The sequence below is a fragment of the Dasypus novemcinctus genome, chromosome 15, assembly GCF_030445035.2.
Source record: "Dasypus novemcinctus isolate mDasNov1 chromosome 15, mDasNov1.1.hap2, whole genome shotgun sequence".
Lineage (NCBI taxonomy): Eukaryota > Metazoa > Chordata > Mammalia > Cingulata > Dasypodidae > Dasypus > Dasypus novemcinctus.
Window position 1 is genome coordinate 52,740,648 of NC_080687.1, and position 24,459 is coordinate 52,765,106.

At 33.9% G+C, this 24,459-nt stretch overlaps 1 long non-coding RNA gene and 1 pseudogene across 2 annotated transcripts in view; both read right to left on the bottom strand.

The window, feature by feature from the left end:
* The window catches only part of LOC111767268 (uncharacterized), a 131,723-nt gene extending 109,077 nt beyond the window's left edge, over positions 1–22,646 (bottom strand). Inside the window, exons 1-3 of one of the 2 annotated variants that reach the window (XR_009180628.2) lie at positions 22,390–22,646; positions 22,143–22,224; positions 13,711–13,790 (exon numbers count right to left, since the gene is read on the bottom strand). This is a non-coding gene — a long non-coding RNA (uncharacterized lncRNA). The remainder of the gene's footprint in view (positions 1–13,710; positions 13,791–22,142; positions 22,225–22,389) is intronic. The other variant, XR_009180627.2, reaches the window with a different exon arrangement.
* LOC111767269 (autophagy protein 5 pseudogene) lies at positions 3,126–4,722 on the bottom strand (annotated as a pseudogene).
* Positions 22,647–24,459: the final 1,813 nt, after the last annotated feature.

The window sequence follows — 24,459 nt, forward strand, 5'->3', positions numbered from 1 at the left end:
ACTATATGTTATTAGGTGCTTGTCAACCATGCATCACGTATTTGTTTTTTTCTTCTGGGAAGGAAAAATTATTTCCCAATGGAGAAGTGATATTTATGGTATGGCCTCGTTTTGGAATAAGGTATAGATTACTATGGAATAAGGTATGGTTTATCTTATTTACTTTGTACATTATCAGCCTTTTTATTGGATTAAGTATCTCTCTTTTTTTAATCGTATATTGCTTCTTATATATAATCTTATATTCTCTAAATTAAAATGGAAATTTTACTTTCTTCATGTAGAGTAAGATTGAATTGCTGTGAGCTGCAACAAGGGAGTAGATGGCTGGAAATGTGCCAGATTCAAGGAAAAGGAGTGTGAATATGAACTACGTGTTTTTCCATTTTAGCCTTGCTGTCTTGCTGACAATATCAGAAAGGAAAAGTGGGCAAAAAGCAGATGTCGAAGCAAGGGACCAAGCAACTTAGAACTGAAATGTAGAAACAGTGCCAGTTTTTCACTAAAAAGGTTACAAAAGCAGAGTAATTCATGGCAAGCTATTAAATGATATGGGCAGTATTTGAACAATACAAAGACTGAAGGTACAGGAAAATATCGTTGAAAATAGCATTGAAGATGCATGAAGAAATATAACAAAAGTGCATTTTCACACTTTTAAAATGTAAAATAAACTTCTTTGCATGAATCTGTTGTTGATATTTTCTTTTGTAATTTTACAGTCTTATATGAAAGGTATAAAAGGTATTTTAAATGACACTTTAAGGCCAGTCTTTGCCCGAATTCAGAGTTAGTTGACTGGTAAAATTTAGTATATCTTTAAGCAGTACAACAAATGTTAGAAATTGTCTTTCTCTTTGATAAAATTAATGACAATATATGCAAAATGACTAAAATATTTCAGTGACAAATCCCAACCTTGAATGAAAAAGCATAATAATTTAGGGAGGCCAATATGGGAAAGGCTAAAGCTAGATCCCTTGAAGGTCCTGAGTGTCCTGAGTGCTCCCATCGAATTGGATAATGTTGGTTTGCCAGTACCAATAATTATGATCACAGATTTGCCTCCATTAGAGATTTCATGAACACTGTGGTCAGACACCTGAAACACCAGAGTTGGAATTTCATTTATTTAGAGCACAAGTTTTATGAAATATTGTGCCTCTTAATACCTGTTTATCTAATAAATGTTTGTATATACAGTGGAATTTGGTCTCAGGCCTGTTTTCAGTACACATTGTTAATGAGTTGTGGGAGTATAATAAATTGCATTCACTTCAAACAACTTGATTAGCTACCAATGAAAGAAACCAAGAGTTATTCATGAAAAAATTGTCTTAGGTTAATTTACAACATTTAATCAAAGATGAAATTGAATTAAAAAGATTAAAACAAGTAAAGGAAGTAAGCATTCCTGGCCTGAGGAGGAGTATGTATATAAAGGAAATTTTAAAGTTAAAAAAATCATAGTCTACATGCAAGAAATCGCTTCATTCAGTGATGACCTGGATGAATGGAATATTTTATTCAATACAATTCAATGGGTTTTCAATTAAACTAATTTAGAATTAGATTAGGAAAATTTATTTTTTTGTCACTAGCTAAGATTGGAAAAGCTAGTTTCTTTCAGTAAAGGATAAGAGCCCAGATAAAAGTTATAGATCTATATAATTAGAAATGTTAAGCTTAGCATGCCATAATGACAGGAAAATGGAGTATCTGAAAGCCTGGTGCATAATGCTAATTTATTCTCTCTAATCACAGAAGTCATTTGAAGGATAATTCATCTGTACTTCATGCAAAAAGATCAGAAAATTGCACCACCAACCCCCCACCAACCTTTGAGAATTTTTTTCTCTCTTTTCAGAGACAGAGCTATCTAGAAATCTGTCCTCTAGAAGGGACAAAATATCATAGAAAGAGGAAATATTGGAAAAATTATCATCTTTGCAATGATCTAAGGAAGTGTCACTGAAAAAAAAATGTCAAATGTGATGAGAATTATTATTATTGTGTTTAATTCCCTTTTTGCATTCTATAATGTGCTGCACATTATCAAAGTCCAGTCAGGTCTTATTTCCTTCTACTAAGCTCCTTGAAGTGGTGGGGCAAATTCCAATGATATCTTGACTTGGTATCAAAGCAGTAACTGCTTTTTTATCTGGTCAGTCAATCTTAGTGTTTCCTCTAAAAGGGGGAGAAATCAACTGAGCCTAATGAGTATAAATACAAACAAAGTATTGAAAAGATGAGTGGAAAAATTAGGTTACTGTTATGATCCTTATGCCTATTAAAAGAAATATCTGACTTTAGTTGTTAGGAATGAGTTAAGAGGTACAAAATAATCTACTGACTACATTATATCCCTTATTTTAAATTACATTCTACAAATTCAGTCATAATATTTTATACATAATCGCCACTATCCAAAAGCGTCTTGCAATAGTTTGCACCAAAATTCTCTAATATCAAAAGCATTTCTATCACTCTCTATCATCATTCTATTCAATGCAGTTTCCATTTCTTCATTGTGACATCTCATTTTGTTTTAACGTTTCAAGTAGTAATTCTTCTTAATCATAGTTCTTTGTTGATTCTATTCAAGAAGATCTTGCATGAATTAAATAAAACAAAATATTTAACATTATTTATAAGTAGATTTAATTAGGCTTTTAATCAATGTGCATTTTCAAACTATATTCAAGTGATCGTTCCAAACTTGATCTCTTATTGCATCATTTCTAGGCAAAAGAACAAATATATTCTTTATCCCATATTACCAAATTGCAAACTTAATCTATCTTGTCCCAAAGACAAAATCCAGTTTTACCTTACACAGATAATTTTCTGTTTTTCTTATCATTTCAGGATATAGTTTTGATGCTTTTTACATCAGTAATTAATACCATTCCTTCTCTAGGTTAAAAATTGACACTGTGTTAAGTTTAAAGAAGTTGTGATGATTTGAGATAACATGCATAAACTGTTATCAGACTACATGACCCTCTACAGATAATCAGCAAATGGTAGCCAATATGAGTTCAAGACAGTGTGGTGAATAGACAAGAAGTTTTCAGGCAGGCAGGGTTTAGGTCAAATTTCCACTTTCCACTCTCCCACTGACATTAAAAGTATGTAAAATCTACTTTCAGAATTATTTGATGATTAGAGACAATGACAATATTAACTAATTACTGTAATGGCACTTTATAACTTTATATGTGTACACTAGTAATTTTATGTTATTAAATGATAAAATACTTAGAAGCCTTATTTTAAAATTTCCCATTGTTCATTAGCAAAATTATAAATATTGTTTGTTTACCAATAGACAGACTGTAAACAGGAAATTTTCATTAAGGAAATATGGGTTTACTGTAATTTGATCTTTCAAAAAAATTACTACAAGTTATTGGCAAGAGAAGTTCTCTTCGGCTTGGTTAAATCTAATTCTTTTGAAAATTAAACCAATGTTTCCTTTCTCTCCAGCTAAAGTTCAACCATGGTTACCTTAGGAAATACCCCCGTTTATTTGTTTATCAGAAATACAAATCAAGTAGCTCATATTTCCATTTTCTTCTTAGGTCAAAGTTTTCACCCTCATTCTATTTTATGATAAAACTTAAGACTTTCAGTGGACCTGTAAAGTTTTTCATGTTGCAGCCAGGTTTTAATGACGGCAATGGAGGACAGCAGTGGTGACGCAAAGTAAGACTAGCCCAACTGCCCCTATCTGGCATGGAGCATTTTTCCTGTTGGGATTGCAGTAGAGAAACATTTCTGGTCAGATTGCTTCCACCAAACCTGAGTGACGCATAATAAGGGTGACATTCTCCAGAACATCCTGTTTAAGGGTGATTCCATTTAGGGAAATAGTTTGCCTGTTGGTTGTATGATGATACTAATATGAAGAAAATTATCTGGATAGCTCAGATGCTCACTCATCAACTGTAGAAATGTTTCCATCATCAGCTCAATTCTATGAATCATTACTTGATACTTTTTTTTTTTTTTTAATCTTCAGGAGAAATTGCTGAAGGACAAACTTTTTTTGAGATCTACTGTATACACCTGCCCATCTGCACCCATAGGATGAAAAAACTTCTGAATGAAATTTCGTTCAGTTGTCTGATATATTCTAAAAGGGATGTAATGAAATCCATTTTCTTTTGCAGGCTATTCCATGAGTTTCTGATTGATAGCCAAAAACTAGTCAAATCTGTCATTTTGTAATCCCATCCAGAGGTGCTTATGATCTTTTTTCTGCATTTCATTGATTACTTCACTTTTATGCCTCTTTCACAGAAGACATAAAGTGAGCTTCAAATGAATCCTTAGGTGGACAGTGCAGAAGGTTCTTTCTGGAAAACTCTTAAAATGTACTGTGATGATCCAAGGAAAAGCAGAACTTTATGCAAGGTGATCAAATAGCAAACCAATTGGATAACACATAGTATGGTTCTGATTCATTTTCAATTATCTCATCATGGTACAATGTGAAGCAAGTTGGAATTCATCCAAACCACATACTTCAAAGCACATTTTAGTCATCTCTCTTTTTTCCAGTGGGTAAAGCAGTCCATATAGGCAAAATTCTCTTTCAAACAAAGTCAGACAGAAGTGCTGGCTGTTCCTCTGGCTTCCTGCATCCGTGGAGACACTGGTTCCCACTTGCTGCTGCACAGATGCTCCTATTTAATAGCAATTATTTAAAATGTGATCATCTTGAGGGATGAGGTTTTGTGTCATTTTAGCAGTCCAGTGTCTAATATAATGCATGGAACAGAGTAGGGAATGAATACAATTTGGTGAGACAATTGAGATGGAGAATAATTATTAAAATACGAAGCTGGTAAAATCACACATGGCAATAAATGCCAAGTACTATTGTTTGAATAATAAGCTACATTTATTCAGTTCAAAATGTGTGCCAGGGACTTTCACAACTTTACATACAATACCTCATCTAATTCTCATCCCCCCTCACCCCAATGAGATGGATGCTATTATTACCTCTGTTTTAAAACTGAGAAAACTAAGACTTAGAAAGTTAAATAATTTGCCTCGACTCAAACATACGTGTGATTCAAACTCAAGATGTTGACCTTTGGAGTTTACACACTACTTTTGGATAGTGAATCTTATGTACCTGATATTGGTGGAAAGAAGATTGACTTCATTTTAGTATGTGATTATATTAACTTACAGTGCTTGCACACATTTACAGAATGGACCAACATTTTTCATTCTAAACACACACATAGCTATTGCTTTGCCTTCAATAAAGTATGAACAGAGAAAGTGAAAGTGAGCAGGAGTTCTTTATTGGTAGGTCCTGGGTACCCAGGGTGGGACGTTTGGTTTGCATCTTCTTAATAAAGGCTTTCAGAAAAGAGTTCATTGACAAAATTTAGCCTATTATTAAAATAATTCTGAGGTCTAAATATAGCATAGTGTTAAAGAATAAAGAACTGAACTCTAAGAAGACTGTTAGAAAATTCTGAAATTTAGAAAGGAAATTGATGTGAGTCATTGGTTTTGAGAAAAGGAAATATGGATAGATTTTGGAGATGTTTAAAATTTATCATTAAAATTATTTGGTACTTGATCAGATGAAGAGGTCAAGAATAACTTGTACAAATCCTGCATGGATAACCAGGTACATGGAGTTACTATTCAATGAAATAGGCAATAAAGTCAAAGAGAATTTTTGAGGAAAATTGAATGAGCTCTAGTTTCAGCACATTAACAATAAGGTATCATTAGGATATCCACTGAGGAGAAGAGATTAGGTGGACTTTAGCTATTTTGAAACCCAGTTCAAGGTTAAAGTTCTCACATAATATTTGGTGTTGATATTAAACTGTGAGTCAATCGACGAAAACTGAAGAGGTTGTTAAGAAAACTCTAAGAGGATACATAGGACCCTGTAGAGGTCGGCCTCTACAGGAGTGGCCTTATGATGCATGAATAGACTTCATATACTTTATATGCATTCTTTCCTCTTCATTGATCCCTCCTTATTATTTGAAAACTCTTAACCTCTATTTTAAGTGATCCTTTCTCTCCAAACAAATTAAGATGATATGAGATGATATGCTACAAGTCCAAGTACAGTGTTTACTGCTTATCCAAGTGATACTTCTGAATATTTTCCCACTGAATTAAATGTTATTTTGATTATGGACTTATCTTTCTTTTTACAGTAAACATATTTAAAAGAATAAAAAGAGATAGAAAGGAAGGAAGGGAGAGAGGGAGGGAGGGATGGAAGGAGAAGGAGGGAAGGAAGGACAACAGAATTCGTTCATCTTTTGAATGTACTTAAATTGCAAAACAAAGTGCTATAGAAAATGTGTAATAATTCTTTTAGACTGGGGATTTAGCAATGTAAGCAAAGAACCAACAAAACTAAAAGAGCACTTCATAATCTAAAAATGCATGTGTAAAATAGGCTCAATGTGAAAAAGACAGGACACAAATCAAATCTTGGGTTTGCCCCAACCCTTGACTTAAAGCATATCATTATTTGCTTATCACACAGTCAAACAAAAATTATAATCATGAATTTGCAGAATCTGATACAGCTCTATGTCCTGAAATTGGCTGAGTCAAATTGTGGCTTGGCAGAAAGAAATATTATTGAAGCAATGCCATTTGACATATGACAGCCTACCACCCACACCTCAAAAATGATGTTTCCTTTGGTATTCTGAAATCAGTTATGAGAAAGTAGACTGCAAATCTTTTCCCTTCAACATGAACTGGGCAATAATGTTATCATTCCTTTGTGGCCAGTTCTTGGGTTTTATGATTGCATGAATTTTCTTTTTTTTCCTTTTTTTCTTTTAGTGGCTTTTTTAAAAATTGTATTTTTTGAAGATAGATCACAAAAAATGTTACAATAAAAAATATGAGGTTCCCATATACCCCACACCTCATACCCCCAGTGCTCCCACATCAACAACCTCTTTCATCATTGTGGCACACTCATTGCATTTGGTGAATATATTTTGGAGCACTGCTGCACCACATGGATAATAGTTTACATTGTAGTTTATACTCTCCCCAATTACATTCAGTGGGTTATGGCAGGATATATAATGTCCAGCATCTATCCCTGCTATATTATTTAGGACAACTCCAAGTCCTGAAAATGTCCCCACATCACATCTCTTCTTCCCTCTCTCTGCCCTCAGCAAATACCATGGCCACTTTCTCCACATCAATGCTACAGTTTCTTCCACTATTAGTCTCAATAGATCTATAGTAGAATACCAGCAAGTCCACTCTAATCTAATCTAATCAGGGTTCCATCCTATGAACCCTGAGATGGTGATGTCCACTCCACCTCTATAACGAGAGGGAGCTTAGATCTCACATGGTCGATGGATACAATTCTTTGCTTGGAGTTGTAGGCGCTCTCGGTTCCCTGGTGTGGTGGTTGACCATCTTTACCTCCCTGTTAGCTGATCTGAGTAAGCCAGCAAACCAGAGAGTAGGAATCGCAACTCTGCTGAGGCTCAGGGCCCAGCTGGCACATGGACAGTCCAGATATTCAAGTCTCCTGAATATACACCATGCCCAGCACCAACCACAGGTTCAGCAAAAGTGACAGAAGAGAAATGTGAAGAAAGGTCACATCTGAGTCCAACTCCATCACATTCAGGAACATAAATTCTAAAGTAGGGCCCACTGACAAGGCACTGGACTACTGAGCCATCTGCCATGACCATATAACCTTTGTATCTCTGTAGCCCTCAGGAGCTCAACCTCAGTACCTGGGGTTGTATCTATAAAGGAGTTTGTCAAGAAAGTGAAAAGACATCCTACCCAATGGGAGAAAATATTCGGTAAACATATATCTGATAGGAGACTAATATCCTGCATATATAAAGAAATCTTATATCTCAAAAATAAAAAGACAACCAACCCATTTAAAAAGTGGACAAGAGATTTGAACAGACACTTCTCCAAAGAAGAAATACAAATGGCTAAAAAGCACAAAAAAAGATGCTTGAAATCACAGCTATTAGGGAAATGCAAATCAAATCTACAATGAAATACCATCTTACTCCCATAAAACTGGTGGCTATCAAAAAAAACAGAGGACTACAAGTGTTGGAGAAGATGTAGAGGAATGGGAACTCTCATCCACTGTGGTGGGAATGCAGAAGGATCCAGCCATTCTGGAGGACAGTTTGGCAGTTTCTCAAAAAACTAGCTATAGATTTACCATATGACCGAGCAATTCCACTGCATGGTATATACCCAGAAGAACTGAAAAGAGGGACACAAACCGATATATGCACACCAATGTTCATATCAGCATTATTCACTATTGCCAAAAGTTGGAATCAACCCAAATGCCCATCAACAGATGAATGGATAAACAAAATCTGATATATCCATACAATGAAATACTACTCAGCCATAAGAAGGAATACAGTACAAACACAGGGGATAACATGGATGTAATCTTGAGGACCTTACGTTGAGTGAAGCAAGTCAGGTTTTGAAGGACAAATACTACTTGACCTCTCTGATATGAAATAAGCAAACCAAGCTGTCTGAGAGCTAGAGACTGGATGATAGGCTTACAGGAAATTGGGGAATGGGGAGAGGAAGCTTGTGAGCTACATGAATTTTCACATTATTTTACTAATTTAAAAGGTGATTCAAAATTTTCCTTGAGAAGTACATCTTCTAAAGAAATATAAATATAATATTTTGTACTTAGATGTTCATCTTTAATATTTCTTAACATATCTGATTCTGTAGCTTTGAGGAAGAAAGTAGCACCATACATCATTAGAATCATAGTTTGCAATATTTGTATATATTGTCATAAAATCTCAATTAATTCCACTAAAAAATGTCTTGGTTTCTACTGTGAATGTATCAGCTTCATCAGAGACAAATTTTGGATTATTTTCCTTTATCATGGATGCTGTATTTTACAAAGTGGGGGAAGAAAGTGACATTTTTATCTCCATACAGAAATGACCTAGGTTATTGAGTAAAAGTTTTAAAGAACTTGAATAACAATCATGTAGAAGTATTATCTTTTATTTTTAGAGGAAAAAGAAACCTCTTTAGAACAACTTGATCAGAAGGAGTTCTTGTATGGTTAGGTTGAGTTAGAAGAGGGTTTATTTGGAACAATAAGTCATATTTTAGTATGCAGTAGAAAAGAACAGAGAGTTTATTAAAACAGACAGTTGGGTTTTACCACCAGCTTCTGCTTCAGTAAATCTTGTGTGAGACCCCAGAATTAAAGATATTTTGATGATTTAAAAAATTTGTCCCTTATTTAATTCTCTGGATTCAGGAATTTGTATGATATTCATAAACTATGAGCTCTTTTCACCAAAATGCCATGCTGGAAGATGGAATTAGAGAAACCACATCAACTTTCTGATATGACAGAAATGTTTACATATACACTCAAGTTACAAATGATATAGTCTTATAAATTTCTTTGGTAGACAGAAAATTGCAGACAACCTAAAAAGGTTGTCCTTTTATTTTGTGTTTAAGTTACATTAAAATCAAAATTTGGAGTTATTATAGAAAAAATCTAGACTTTGCCAAGATGGCCCCGCAAGTGACTTGAGGATAAAGTGAAGAGTTTTGCTGATTCTGCAAATAATTCTAAGCTCACATTGCAAAGTGAAATGTAAGAGATCGCTCTGCTTAAATTTACTTCCTAATATGTTCGTAAACCAGTATTTTCAGAGGTGTTGATAAAAATGAGATTTTATTGAATAAACTAAAATACATACTGACATTTAACTTTTCTTTTGATTAACTATCAACAATCTCATTGAAAGTATTTTAAGCAAGATTGTCATAATTTTACTTGTCAAATTCAACTTTCAGGAACTTCTTTTGTCAACTGGTTATTAATTTTCCATTCAAAAATAAGAAGATGTGGGGAGTAGACGTGGCTTAAGTGATTGAGCTCCTGCCTATCACATGGGAGTTCAGGTGCAGTTCCTGGTGCCTCCTAAAGAACAAGAGCAAGTCAGCTAGCTGATGCTATGGACTGGTGTGGTGAGTTGACACAACAAGATGATGCAACAAGAGACACACAGAGGAAAACACAGTGAAAGACACAACAGAGCAGGCAGTGGAGGTGACCCAAGCTAGTAGGCACCTCCCTCTCACACAACAAACAGGCACAGCAAATGGAAAACAACAAGGGGGTAGGAAAAAAGAAATAAAATAAATCTTTTAAAAAAAAAGACAAGGAGAGTTATAAATTAAAACTTAAAATATGAACAGTCATATTCATTTCATTTTTCCAATACTCCTTTCAATCTCCTTAATTTCCTTATTAGCAGCTGGTCCAGCATCTACTTGCGAATGTTGTGCATTTCCTCCCACCTCAGGAATTTTTCAAAAAATTCTCAAGGGTTTATGTCATGCAGCTCTCACTTGCCAGATGGGTAGAAAACCTCTGGTTGTTCCTTTAGCCCCAGTGCTCCTCATGACCCATGAAGACACTATAGAGAACTGTACCACACAGCCAGAGGACAGTAATCATCACTGCAGAGATGACCTATTAGTGTCTCAATTTCAGCATGACTGCAGTGTTTCTTTACAGAATGATGATATTATACTTCCTCAATGATACAGTTGCCTCATAGATGGCATCTTAAGATGTGGCCTTTAGGTTGAATTCACTCATTCAATTCACATATTCTTCTCAAGGTAGAAGCTGGCTGCAAAAGTGCTGAGCAAGACTGGTTCTAAAAATTTCCAACTCAAATCTCAGAACTCTTACCTGACATTCCAAGGGATAAAGTAGCTTCTTTACTACTGTTTACAAATATGAATATCTTATTTTTCCTCTGAAAAATCAACACCTTGTATACATACATCTAATGTGGACAGAATTACTATCTTTATCAATTCTCATATAAACACCTTGCCCTTGTAAAGGAGGTTATCTTTAATGATCTAAAAGTGATTTTTATAATGGTGTATTATTATTTGGCACCTTATTCATTAAAAACTAAAATGAGAAAACAATATATATATATATAATATATATGGAAAAATACATGTATGGTAGACTAATGCAATAAAATAAATTTAAAGTAAAATTTTAAGTGCATGTGTGCATGTGCATTTTTAAAATTGTGTTCATATACCATTTTCTCAGATTTTCAATGAGATCCATAAAGAAAAAAACAAATAGATTTATAACCAGTTGGTTGAATGGCTAAAATTTTAAGAGAAAAACATTGTCTTATTTCCTTAAGGCAGCCATAACAAAGTACCAACAACTGAGTGGTTTGACCTCATTTTAACTTACCTAATTCTGTTCATAAGTCTATTTCCAAAATATGGCCACATTCTGAGATACTGAGCATTAGGACTTCAATATATCTTTTTGGGGGACACAATTCAACCCATAAGATTATGTAAAGGTAGTTTTTAGAAAGAGGGTCAGCACAGAAGAGAACAAAGGTATATCTTACAGGAAAGAATAAGAGAAACTGATGTCATGAAAGTCAGGGGAAAAGCGATTTCAAAGCTGAGGAATTCAGTCAGATGAAGGACAGTGTGATAGCTGCTGCTGGGAGCATTTCCAGAATTTTGCAATTAAGGTTGTCATTTTCAGAGCATGTCCCCTTCAGCGATGTTGTCAGTGTACTCAGCTTCCAGGGACAACCTCCAGCAGCGACAGTGGAGGAGGATGACAACTAAAGGATGCAGTGGGAACTGCAGAAGCTGACAATAACCTCTCCCCCACCCTCCACCCCTACAGCGAATAATTGAAAACCCTGCCCAGTCATTCACGGACATTTATCTAGCCTTATTTTGCCTTGTCACTTATACACATCTTCATTTGCCGTGTGCTGCTACTTGATAGTCCCTTACTGTGGTCCACAACAGTGCTTCTTAAACTATGTGTGTGTGTGTGTTTTCTTTTTTTTTTTTTTAAAGGACCCCCGCAAACCATTGTGGACCAATACGTTTTTTAAATTAAAATTAACAGAATATGAAATTTTTTAAAAAAGACTTACAAAATACTAACATCATTTTTATTATCATTAGACTTAAAAGACATTATGGTACCCTGTCAAAGGACTAAAAAAAGTTTCTAAATGTTTCTTCTCAATTTCTGTCCTTATTGAAGAATGGTAGCATTCTGATGGATGGACACTAGTCCACTGGACACTTGGAGTAGCACTAACCAGCACTTGCATTATTTGTTGTTGTTTTAACAATTCAATTTTATTGATACATATTAATTAAGCATAAATTGATCCAAAGTATATAATCAACAGTATTCAGTATAATCACATAGTTGTGCATTCATCACTTCAATCAATTTTAGAGCATTTTCATTATTCCAGGAATAATTATAATAATACTAAAAGGCAAAAATCAACCAACTAAATTTAACACCTTTCAATCTGTTTCCCCTGCTGTACATAGCTGCTGTTCTGTTTCAATCTCTCTAATGAAATGTTTTTACATTTTGTAAAAAGTTTTATATATGTAATATCACCCTTATTCGTATTTTATATGGGGCTTCACTATATTATATAGTCCCATGATACGTTTTTTAGCTTTCCTTCTAGTAATATACATGTCCTTAGAGTTTCCCTTTCAACCACTGTCATACCCATGTAATAGCTCCACTAGTCACAAACACCGTGATGTGCTCTCACCAATTCCATTCATGTCCAAAGATTTACAAACAACATTTTAATCAGTTTGCACAGATTTACCATCATCTTTCCGTTCTCTACCCTCATTCTATTTTCTGGTTGCCTATATTCTAACTATTAATTTCATGAGTTTTCATAATATATTTAGTTCATAATAGACCAATTATACAGTATTTTGCAGCACTTACATTTTTATGTTTCACTTCAAAACTATCATTTACACTGTCTTTCTCTAACTTTTCTTGTAAAAACAGACTGCTCCTTTTGAAAACTCTAACCTAACTTCAGTCTCATTACTCACCTCCTTTGCTCAGAACTATCCTCAATATATCATGGACTTCTCTACTTCTCACCTTAGCTTAACTGTTCTTGTGCTGAGACTATTCTCCCCTAAATCATATCTGCTCACCCTAATCCACCTGTTTTTTAAAATTCAGGATGTCTCTTTTCATCCAAAAAGTTTCTCTGTTTCCTACCACACAGAATTAATATCTCCCATGGACATTTATTTGTATTTCATTTTATCATCTAAACAATGTATTTTAAAATAATCATTCATGCATTTTCCTTTTTAATCATTTTAATGAAAAGCTACTGGAGGACATTATGTTCAGGAGTCAGAGAGATATTGTTTTGTAAAACAGATGGGACTAAATAGGAAGAGTGGCTAGAAATGTCAACAACCTAATTGGTACTAGAAGAGGTCTCTGATTGAACATACCCAGTCTACTCAAACATTTTGTTTATTTTCTTCCTGGTTCTTATTTTTCATTCCAAAAAGTCAGTAACAATTTTCTGCTTCTCTCTCCTAAAAACTCAGTTTTTAGAGACTCTTGGGAAGTCATGTTCTCTCCAAGAGTTCAGGGTTCTATTGATAAAGGGGGAGTATTAATGCCCCTTTAGTAGAAAACAAAACAAAAAACACTTCATACTTAGACTTTAAATTTAAAATAAACACCACCATTTATACCATGCCATTTCTCATTTCCCACCGATATATTGTTGCAGTAACAATTCTTACCTTTTTCTTGTTTTCCTGTATTCTTCATTGAATGATTCCTTGCAAACTGACTCTGGTCTTGGTCATGTGACTTGCTTTGACTAATGGGAAAAAATAGTGAACATAGCACAAGCTGGTTTTTAAAAAATGTTTGTGCACTGAGGCTTAACTGGTTTAGATTCTCTTGCAACTTTTAAAAAAATTTCTATTTTTAAAGACATTTTAGATACATAAATGTTACATAAAAAATATAGGTGTTTCCTAAATACCCCCATACAAACACCCTTTGCCCCATTAACAATATTTTTCTTTTGTGTAGTATATTTGCTAGAATTGATGAAAACATATTGAAGCATTGCTACTAAGCATGAACTATAGTTTATAGTTTACACTATGCACTGCACAATTTTATAGGTTTTTACAAAATGTATAATAACCTGTATCCATCATTGCAATATCATGCGGTATAATTCCAATGTACCTAAATATGCCCCATGTTACACCTATACTTTCCTCTCCCCGGTGACCAATTGTATCACTTTATCGATGATACACATTTTTCCATTGCTAGAATAATATTAAGTCTAATACTTTTGCAACTTTGAGCTGCCATATAAGCAAGTCCAGGCCAGCCTGCAGGACTGCCCCTGGCGCAGTTGCTCCTGTCTCCCCCGCTAACAGTCAACCAAATCTCCTAATATGATCCTTTGTTGACAGGCTACTGATAACAGAATCAGAAGTGAGACCAACAGAAGCATTACTCAGCCAGTTCTAGCCCACTTGCTGATCTGCATAATTGTGAACTAAATAAATGATGTTGTTTTAAGCCACTAAATTTGAATGGTTTGTTATATAGCAAAAGCTAACTAATATAAGCGTTCTCCCAGTTAATCTAGCTACAATGGTTACTGTTTAATCAGTATTGACTCTAGATCTTGTGACTTTCACTACTTAATTTTCAAGTATAATAATATTCGTTCTTTGTAGAGATTATAGATGGAGCCACATTTATACTTAGGAAGGAATAAAAAAAGTTGATTGAGCATCCAGTCAGTGCCAAGGAACATTTAGGTGTTGTTATGAATTGAGAACCTGTAAAAAGATATGTTAAAGTCCTAACTCCCAGTACCTCACAATGTGACCTTATTTGGAAATAGACTCATTACAAATTAAATTAGGTAAATTAAAATGATATCATATTAGTGTAGATTGGAAGCCTAATCCACTATGACTTCTGACCTTATGAAGAGATACAGAGGTAAAGATTCTCAGAGGAGAAGACCATGCAAAGGAAGATGAGATTATAGCTACAAACCTTGAAAGAATTGCCAGCCATCACCAGAAGCTAGGAAGAGGTAAGGAAAGATTACTCCCCTAGAGTCTTCAGAGAGACCATGTATTCTGATGACCCCTTGATTTCAGACTTCTAGCCTCTAGAACTGTGAGAAAATGAATTTCTGCTGTTTAAGTCACCCAGTTTGCATTACTTATTTATGGTAGCCCTAGGAAACAAATGCAGGTGCCAAATTCATTTTTTAAATGTATGTATGTGTTTGAGACAGCACAAATACTAGCAGGAGTGCAAGTATCAATTTTCTCTTTCACTTTTTGATTCTGAGACCCTGGACATGTAGAAAGAATATATCTCTTTCCCAATCCCTTTAGTCCTTCAGTTAGGGGAATTACTACCAGCTACTTATAATAATTGTCTTACACAATGGATACATGTCTAGGTGCATAAGCAGAGAAGAAAATTGTGGAAAGAGGCAAAATTAGCCAGAGACTTGTCAAAAAATTATTAGGAAAATTATGGAGTTACTATCCTTTAATGCTAAGGCAACCCTGGATTTGTTAAGTATTATACCAAAGTACATGTTACATTTAAGGATTTCTTTGAATTTTAAACAAAAAAGCTATGTGATAATTGAATACAACCTAATTATAATTTCCAGGGTAATAATTCTCTTTTGAAGAGTTTTCTGACTTGTATTAAATTAGAGCTTGATTATTTGATGTATTATGTACAACATAATTCATAGTAATACTTCTCTCCCACTTCATATGCTCTAGGAAATAAAGTCTTACAATGGACTAAAATTTCACAAATGTACTTTTATTTAAAATGATCCTTTAAAGTCATTGATATGATAAGAAGTTTCTCTTTCATTTATCACCCTGTTGTGGGAGGTATTTCAACTATTTGTCAGGTAGTGCTCTAAGTAGAAGGAATAGCAGTTAAAACAGAAAAGTTGTTTCTGGTGTTCTTATATAAACAACATTATGAATCTTGGTAGATAATAACATAAGGAAACTGAAACATGTCACATGTTTGATATTTCCTTTTTTAAACCATGGTTAAAGAAAGTTTTTCATGATTAATATAAAACAACTGATAGCTATTTTATTAGATGCTCATATTGAAAAACTTTAAAGGATAAATCTTGCAATATTAAATTATGAATGTGCTTCCTAGATTTGACTATATATATTAGCCAGAAATTCATAAGGTGAGATTAGTTAGTAATTAAACAATTGGGTTGCCCATACTTTTTAAGAGAGAATAAGAATAACTTGTTTCCAAATTGATGAAATTAGATGCATTGATGCACCAGAAATTATGAGCAAATTTTCAATGTAGTAGCATAAAGCAAATATTGTGCTTTTAAAGCATATCTAAAATACAGTGATGTTAAATATTACTTTTAGCAAATAGATCAGATACTTTAAGTTGATTTGCATTTACATACTGAACAACACATATTACTACACATTTGAGCTAATTTTAGAAGCAAGTATACTTATATTGCTTGAATTGGCCAGATTAATTCTTCCTTCTCAAGATAGTTTTAAAATTTTCTTCAGAATTCTAGTTTATTTTCCAGAAATCACATTTTTATTAAAATTATCTCAGTTTCTTTATATCAACAGCCCTTGAAAAGTCTGCAAATTTGTAATAGGCAAAATTTCAGTAATGTGTCTTACAATTACCAATATTTCTGAAATCAAACTTAGTTTCGCATGTGGGTTTAGGTTAAACAAAGTGTTAGCACCATCCTCTACTATATCTCCTTATCCTGTAGAAGCAAAGCTATGGAAAGGTGAAATAGAGGGAGAAAGTCCATAATTGTTTATTTAACAATTGTAAAAAATGTATAATTCTATATATGATTTAGTAAAGAATACCATTGAACAAATTTCTATAGCTATTCATTTAAAAAGTATGTAAATATGAAGTTTTAAACAAATTTTCTAGTTACCTTAAAGGGATTTAGATGAAATAATATATATTAAAATAATAAGAATATAAGATGATGAAGTGGTTTTTTTTATCTATGCATGTAGAAATTGAAAGGAATGGGGATGGGAAGTGGATGCGGCTCAAGCAATTGAGAGCTCCCACTTACCACATAGGAGGTCCAGGCTTTGGTTCCCGGGGCCTCCTAAAAGGAAGGAAGACAGACACAGCAAGTGCAAACAATGAGGTGATGTGGAGAAATATATAATTTAAATAAATAAATCTCTAAAAAAGTAAATAAAACAATAAAAGGAATGGAGAGTGGATGCATCTCAAACAGATGAGCACCTGCTTCCTACATAGGAGGTCCCAGGTTCAATTCCTAGTGCCTCCTAGAAAAGCCTAAAACAAACAACAAGCAAACAAACGAAGAAACCAACTCAAGGGAGCTGGTGTATGTTAGTGATTGAGCGTTGGCTTCTTACATGCAAGGTCCCAGGTTTAATCCCTGACCCCCTGGTGTCTAAAAAAATGGGATGGGGTGGGGGGGTGGGGGGTGGCATAGAATTAGAAATCATGAGAGTAATATAATATTTAGAGGCTCAGAAGAGATCATTTTTGTATCTAGTTTTTGATTCTCAAGACTAAAGATTACATATTACCTGTTTGGTAATAAGGTAATTATTATTTTTATTCTTACCTGATAAAAATAAGTAGGTTGATTAGAGGTAGAAGGCAAATACTGTCCTGACCTATAGTCAAGAGATGAAAAGGTACATAGATGTAATGGAGTCACTAATAAAAGAAGACTAGTTTTATAGTTAATGAAATGTTTGTTGATATTATTGAGGGCTTTGTGTTAGCATGATAATGCTACTTAACGTGGGTTAATCTGGCATCTTCATGTAAAATCTGCTAAATAAAATGGAAAATGCTAATAGAGTTCTGCAAGTGTGAGAAGATGGATTTCTGAAATATTGCTATAGCTATGGAAATACACTTGATCTTAGCCAAAAGGCCGAGAAGCGATGGAAATACAAACAGTGAGTTAAATCTTAAATATTTAGAGAGAAATAAAGACATGATTTGATAGCCAAATAGAGGAGGGTAGCAGGTGAATAGAAAATAACACTATCTAAAGCATTCACTAAGTAGTGGGTATTAAGGATGCTAATGGATAGGGAGAATTTGGAAGGATCATTATTGGAATGAGAAAGATAACAAATGCATTTCCAAGTTGAGAAATTGCAAGGTAATAAATGAAAGAACTGAGTTTTTGTACTAAAGCTACAAATTTGGGAATTATTCACTACCAAATATCACCTGCCCTCCCTTAAAAAAGAGAAAGGAGAAGATATCAGAAACTAGTATGGGTGGAAAGGAAGATAAATGGAGGCAAGTATGAACAGTATCACAGAAGTCAAGAAAGGTGATCTGAGGAGCAGAATAGTAGTCAGCAACAGCAAATTCAGGATAAATAAAGCAGGATCTTGTGGGGAGAAAATCACAGGAAAAGCAATAGAACAGTTTAAATATGGTTATTAAGGAGGAAATAAAATTCTATGGCACTATGGAGCAAATATGCAATAAGAAATTGGAGCTGACAGTTAAGAAAACTTATTTAGGAAGCTTAGATATAAAAGATAAAGGGAAATGACAATATTTTGAAAATAAAATGAAAGCTATCCTCCTCTTCTCCTCTTCCTGATTTCCCAACATAAGAAAAACAACTGAGAGGCTTTTATTTCTGAGATTAGAAAAAATTAACATTTGAGAGTATGAACAAATTTTGAGTGGAAGCATTGTAGAATATTGCATGAAAGAAAAGTGCAAGGAGGAAAAGAAGAAAAAAAAAGAGGAAATGAAAGAGGAGAACCAGGGAAATGTCACCAAAGAGTCTTTTACCTGTTTTTATGATATGCCATCAAATAAAATCAAAGACTGAAAGCAGCTGGGGTTTTACCACACACACACACAAACAAAACAACTTCAACAGGTGTGATGGAGAATATGAACTCACAATCACTTGAAGGGACAGTTGTGACTCAGACTGGACCGGATTAGAGAAGAGTTGGAACCATCAGTTAGTTAACCCTAATGGGTTCTCAGACTTCCAATAACATTATCATCTTATATACGTTTAATAGGCACAAATAAAATTTTTCAAATTGTTGAGAATTGAGGTTGATGGGATGGCTGAGCAAGAACTCTACTCTCCTGAAATGAGAAGCATCAAAGGAGAGTATGCATTGACAGTGGATGTATTTCCAGGCATAAGACTTTTATGAACAGTGTGGTGGTGGCAATATGAGAATTATTGGAATAAAGACTTCTTATGAAATAAAGTACAGAGACAGAAACCATACTGGAAGTTTCAGACGATGAAAAAAAAATTCTTTTCAGGGAATGGAACAGTGAGGAAGAAAAAAATTTACAGAGCAGAAACACATTCAGGATGTGGGGATAGATAAAAAAATTCAGATGAAATAATCATTGCAGCATACATACATAAACACGTATGCCTAAGTAGAAAAATATAAAGGGTGAACTTAATATTATTTTGCAGGCATGAACATATAAATGTATATAAAAAGGATGATCTCTAAGGTTATAGCTAGGTTTTAAATACTACCCACGATTTAAAATACTATGCTAAAATACACAGCTTTTAGCTACTACAGCTTTTATCTTTTTAATTCATCTATAACTATAAAGACTTTTTTCCTGTGATAATCTGCTTCGAGTTTGAATAACAATACCACTATAAAAACAGATATTTACCTATCATGTCTACTTAGCACACGTCTTTATAAAAGTAAGCATCGTTGCTTAGAAATACAACTTTATCAATGCTTATTCAATAGATATTTTTATTACTGCTTTCTATCAATATATTTTTTTATTTTGAAAATAGCTATTTTCCCAAATCAAAAACTTTTTAAAAATTCCCCACACTAATTTTGATTGAATTATTTATTGCAATATAAACTGACCCAGTTGAGTGTATACAATATCACTTACACTTTTAAGAATATGACAAATAATGTCACTTGCCTACCTAATTTTGAGCCTTATTTTTCTTATTACTTTAAAAAAAATAATTTTGTATTCTCTTAGATAACTTGCCTATGAGACATAGTTCTGGTCAATGATATTTAAGTAGAAATTCCTTCAGTGGAGGGATTCCTCATAAAAAGCTTTTCTGATTTATAGTTTTTCTAATTAAAAAATTATTAAACAGGGACAATTATGTGCATATCAAAGATATAGCTCCTTTATGTCTCAGCCCATACATACTTTTGGTCTTTGCTGGTCTCTTTTTGCCTGCCTGGAAAAGCACCTAACAATGGGAGGTGGTGAAGCACTCCATCCATGGAGAAGCAAGCCGCACAGTAAGACAAATAGAGAGCTAGAGTGGAGAGAACCTGACATTGGAGTAGCCATACCAGCCATTACAGCTTACCTCTAAACTCTAAATTACCTAAAATAAATAAATAAATAAAACTTTCATTTGTTTAAGTCACTGCACAGCCAAAGCCAATCACGACTTGTATTTAATGTTCTTGTTCAGGATCAAATACAATTGTGATGACCTGTTAAGTCAAATATTGAGATGTGAAATTAATAAAAATAATCTATTTTATCAGTCAATAATGTTAACAGCTTTGAATTAGCCACTAATACTAATGAATATCTTTGCCAGTATCTTCAAAATTAAGAAAAATTTTATTCTTTTTGGCGACTTTCAAAACTTTCTTCTAAGCAATTGCCAGAAAGCACTTCTGTACTCTATTAGAGGATGAGTGGGCAAGCTAAATAGGATGATTACCAAAAAAGTAAGCAAAACAAAAACCAGGATTACATATTGATTGTTAAAACTGTTAGACAGAAGAGTGACTGATTTTCTCTTTTCAAACAACTAAGCACAGAAGGAGATATAAAAATCATTAGCATAAGTAGGGGGCTTTAGGATCTTCTGGCTGTTTGCAAGACCTTCTTCGACACCATAAAGATGTAGATGCTTGATTCACCTTAGAACCAGAACCATAGGAGAAACTCATTCATTGAAGAGTTTCCTAATGCTTCTATGTAAATTAAGTGATGATTTTCTCACCATGGGTGGTCTTATAAATAATGAATTGAGTATATATAAAGAAATATGGCATATTTTGAGAAAATTTTCTTGGGCCATTTCTGGAACTCTCTTAGTTTGTTTAGAGTCTAAAGTGAAATCTGTGACTTTGACAATTATATAAATTCCACCATGCTCAGCTGATGCAGAACAAGGTTTAAAGCCATTTTCCAAAGGCTTTAGGTACTTTAAAGTGAACAGAGCCTTTACTTCACAGCATGACTTCCTTATTCAAGAATAAAATAGAACTTGCAGAGCAGCAATAAAAATGATACCAAATAAAAGTCTGTGCTTTGTTGAGTGGGGTAAGAGCCCAGAGCAATATTTTAATTCAGGCAAAAAAAGCAAAAGTTCCACATTATTGGTTCGCCACAGCACTTTATGCTCAAAGAGACACATCTTTCCTGTGATGAATATATGCATGGCAAAAAAGAATCTCTCTCATGTCTTAGCCTCTGAGAACGAATATTTTTAAGATAGTGTTCTCTACAAAAATAGGGAAACAGGCGCATAGGCTTGGATAAGATAAATTCTCCAAATAACAAAATGATATTCCTGTTTGTCACCAGTAAATAAACTCACTGGGGGCAGAGATATCAGTATGCCTTTATAGATTTAACCTCACAGGCATATACTGCTTCTGCCATATCCCTTAGTGGGGGTAGTTTATCTGTGAATGTTATTTCTTGGACTTTTACAAGACATTTTATACCAGACTTGGTAGGATTTCAAACTGGGGCACTGGAAAAACTTCACTTTCAGCCAGACTCCAGCTATAAATCATTACCTAAAATATGGGTGAAAAAACTTGAAGGAGGAGGAAAATTTATGGTATTAACTAGTTGATATTTGGATCAGTTGAATTTATATATTAGAATTGCTTCATATATCTGAAAGCTTTGTAAAAGTAACAAAAATATTATAACCTCTAAACTTGTATATCTCATTAAAAACTTTGGTGTTTATTTTCTGATCATCCATCCTTTCTCTTTTAAACCCACAAAATCTCATTGGCACTTATAATTAACACAGTGTATGATTTTATTCAAAGTTCAAATATATGGATGAATTGGTGTTTCAACATACCTACATCAGTACTTCCTGGTTTCCCTCCATGTCTTCATTAGTCTGAACTTGTGTTCTCTTTCTATTTAAGGCACTTGTTTTGCTAAGTAAGGAAAAGGCAGAAACTCTAAATGCTATATAAAAGCAGCTTTATTCAATTAAATTAGCCACTATTTCAGGTTATATCAAATGATTATAATAATTGCGTAATCACAGTAGGAAATAATTAGAGATATAGGAAAGAATGAAAGTATATACAAACACTCACCAAATTGGGGGGAAACATAACGTCTGATATTTTACAAGGCCAGGAAGTCCTTTGGTGGTAGACGAGTCCCAATTGGAAAAATTGTCCCAGGCAGAGTGTCCCCTCCTGGGTGAGACTACAATTGGCAGCCAAAAGGGGCCCCACTTTTATAAGAGACCAAATCTATGAACTAAGAGTGGTCATACAACTCGTGATTTTTCAGCTCCCCCTGGAAGAGCAATGCCTATCTCCAGGAGAATGGCCAGTTCTCTTGAGGAGGAACATTGTGTACCAAAGTGTTCTATACATGGTACACTGAATTGGAACATGAAGGTTTTCAGCTTTTAGTTTATAGGGGATACAAACAGGACATGCAAATGCCGCGTCTGATAACTTGTCCCTTTCAAACATTGTTTTTTGGTTACTAGGTGAGGGAGTTGCCTGCATAGCAGCATTATAACATTCCAAAGGACAATGGGCAAGTTAATCATTCACAATTCTAGGCTAAAACAGCAGACACTATTGATTAGCAAGCTTATGAATTCACAATTCTTAATAATTTTCTTATGCTACATCAGCACTCTATTAATACTACCCAAATATTGTACTAGAATTTATATCAGACTGTACTACTTTGAGCATCTTGTTCATGTTCAAGATATTGCTCAACCTAAACAACCCCAGAAAAGAGAGAATATGCAATTAATATATCTAACTATGTGCTAATAGCTGTGCCTACAATCATGAATCTAGAATTTGTTTGGACTGGGACTGCGTGTTGTATATTTTCTGTTAATTCCTAAACTTAAATTCTTTTCCAAAGCACGAAGGCTGGGCAATTTTGAAAGCGTGGGGGAGACCGGATGGCCAGATTAACGTTAGGAAAGACCGGAGGATTTTCTTATAGTGTCTCTGATTACTTCACATTCCCTATTTAATTTTTCATCTTAAAATTCCTAGGGTAAAAATTCATTCTCTAAACCTAGCAATTGTGCACTATGTAAGTGAATTCTGAAATTTACCCTTCTACAGTCATTCAACCGATTATCAAATCTATAAATCTAGCCCTAGTCTCTGGCTTTTTTTCCCTTCTATCTGCTTTATAGACGACTATTTTACATCCAGTAAAATCCAACAATATTAAGTGTAAAATTTGATTCACTTTAAGAAATGTAGTCATGTAATCACCCCTACACTTCTCTAATGGAACATCAGCATCACCCAAAAAATGTTCACTCCTGACACTTTGCAGTCAGTTCACTCTCCTCACCAGCTGGACCCTGATTTCTATACTGTCACTATAGATTTTACTTATCTAGAATAAAAAAGGACTCATACAGTACTTGTGTGTTTTTTTTCTTCTTTCAAACATATTTCTAATTGAAGTATATCTTTCATAAATGAACATGCATGAACAATAAACATATAGTAAAGATTGTGAACTTACAAAATAAACATGCTTAACTCCATACAGAGGTCTCATTCATTACCCCTCCACCAACACCTTGCATTGTTGTGAAATACTTGTTAAAAACGATGTGAGAGCATCATTAAAATATTGCTACTATCCATAGTTCCCATTGAGGGAAAAATACACCAAATGTAAGATAGTATTTATTTTGTAGTGCCTGTGCTTTTTCTCTCAGTACCTTGCTTTTGAGATACATTCATGTTGTTATGTGTATCGGTGGCCATTTCCTTTTCATTGCTGCATTTCATTTCATTGTATGCTTTACAGTTTGCATACACATTTTGCTTATTCATGCATGAATTGATGGTTATGTGCGCAGTTTCTAGTTTTTAGCAATCACAAATAAAGCTGCTATGGACATTTTAGTCAAGTCTTTTTCTGCATATACATTTTCATTTCTCTTTGGCCTACTCTAAGAAAGGAATTGCTGAGACATGTGGAAAATACATGTGAGGTAAGGGTTGATACTTATTTTTGTAAATGTGATTCTCAATCTGTGGTAAAGGAATAGTTGATTTTTTGTTTAGTTTTTTTTTTTAATTTTGTATAAATTTCTAATATACCATAGACAAAACTTCTATAAGATATAAAAATTAATTACTAGTAAAGGAAATTAAAGT